Genomic DNA, 1648 nt, shown 5'->3' with positions numbered 1-1648 from the left:
TTGCTGATCATCTTCCTTTTGAAAGACTCAATAGCCCCAAAATTAAATTTTAAAAAGATTTCTTTAGCCTGACCAGGCAGTGGCACAGTGGATAGAGCATCAGCCTGGGACCCAGGAGACCCAGGTTCAACACCCTGAGGTCGCCAGCTTGAGCGCGGGGTCGCCGGCTTGAATATGGGATCCTAGACATGACCCCATGGTCGCTGGCTTGAGTCCAGAGGTCACCAGCTTGAAGCCCAAGGTTGCCGGCTTGAACAAGGGGTCACTCGCTCTGCTGTAGACCCCCCCCCCCCAGTCAAGGCACATGTAAGAAGCAATCAATGAACAACTAAGGAGACTAAGGAGATGCAACGAAGAGTTGATGCTTCTCATCTCTCTCCCTTCCTGTCTGTCTGTCCCTATCTGTCCTCCCCCCCTGCTTCTCTCGCTTAAAAGAAAAAAAAAAAAAAGATTTCTTTAAACATCAGTGCTATTTCAGGAGAGGAAAGTGGAAGGTGTCTTGTGCCTCATCAGCAGATAAATAGCTACAATCTACAGTTCCTTTGATGTTTCTTCCTCCCAGACTACAAGTTATCAAACACTTTAAATATTTAAAGCCTCAAATTAACTCCAAGATAACATGAAAATACACCATTGTCCTTTTTACCCTGATAAGAAGAGCCATAAGTGAGTCGGAAGGACCATCACCTGTACCTGCTCTGAATACATTGAGGAGGCTCTGTCCCTTGGAAGTCCCATCAGCCTCTGTCCCCTGCTCTCTGCTGTGGAGGAGGGTGGGTCTCACCAAACAACGCTGGTGACAAACAGCACTGTGATTTCTGAACTGCCTGCCGGGCCTGCCCGTGAAGCCCTGGGTGGCCTTGAGGTCTCCTGCTGAGTAGTCCACAACGCGGCCACCCCCCACCCCACCCCTGTCACACAAGTCACACTGCCAGGCGGAGGACAGTCCTCTGAGCAGTGTGCTGGTGGAGTGCCCTGTGCCGTCCAGGGGCCCTGACTTCGGTCTCAAGCATGCTGGCCTTCGTGTCTTTGGCTCCGTTGCCAAACGTTGGCCAGAATGCTGCTTGGTATTTTTTTTTTTTGTCCCCTCTGCAGTGGCCAGCCACCTAGGTCTTCACTGGGCCTCACGATATTTTCAGGCCCATTTCCACAATTTGCACTGTGGAAAAGGTCCCCAAAGGAACAGCATCCAGTGACAGCTTCCTTTTCTAAAATGCTCTCCTCTCTGGAACCCGAGTTCCAGCGGCGCTTATGGCCTCAGCGGCCTGTCATGGCTTCTGAAAGGCCGGCGTGGGGGAGGGGCATGAGAGCCAGCCTCACCAGCCTGCAGCCCCTCAGAGCCCGCGTGCCTGGGGGGTGCCCAGCGGCCTTTGCACGGAGGCCACACCCCCACGGGGCGATCTCAGCCGGTGACAGAGGGTGCCGTGAGCATCAGACCCACTCCTGGGCGACACAGGACCTCTCTTCCGACAGGATGTGTGTGGCCTCAGGACTCCCTGAGCTTTGCCCATCCTTCCTCAGACTGCACCCCAGCCTGAGGTCTCCTTCTCCCCTTCCCTCCTCCCCTGGCCACCGGACCCCCATCGTGGTCTAACCGCTCTCCCTGCCTTTTCCCAGCAACCTCAGTTTTTCTCACAGAAGACATCTC

Source organism: Saccopteryx bilineata, chromosome 7 (assembly GCF_036850765.1).
Source record: "Saccopteryx bilineata isolate mSacBil1 chromosome 7, mSacBil1_pri_phased_curated, whole genome shotgun sequence".
NCBI lineage: Eukaryota > Metazoa > Chordata > Mammalia > Chiroptera > Emballonuridae > Saccopteryx > Saccopteryx bilineata.
Note: the sequence above shows the minus strand (reverse complement) of the source record.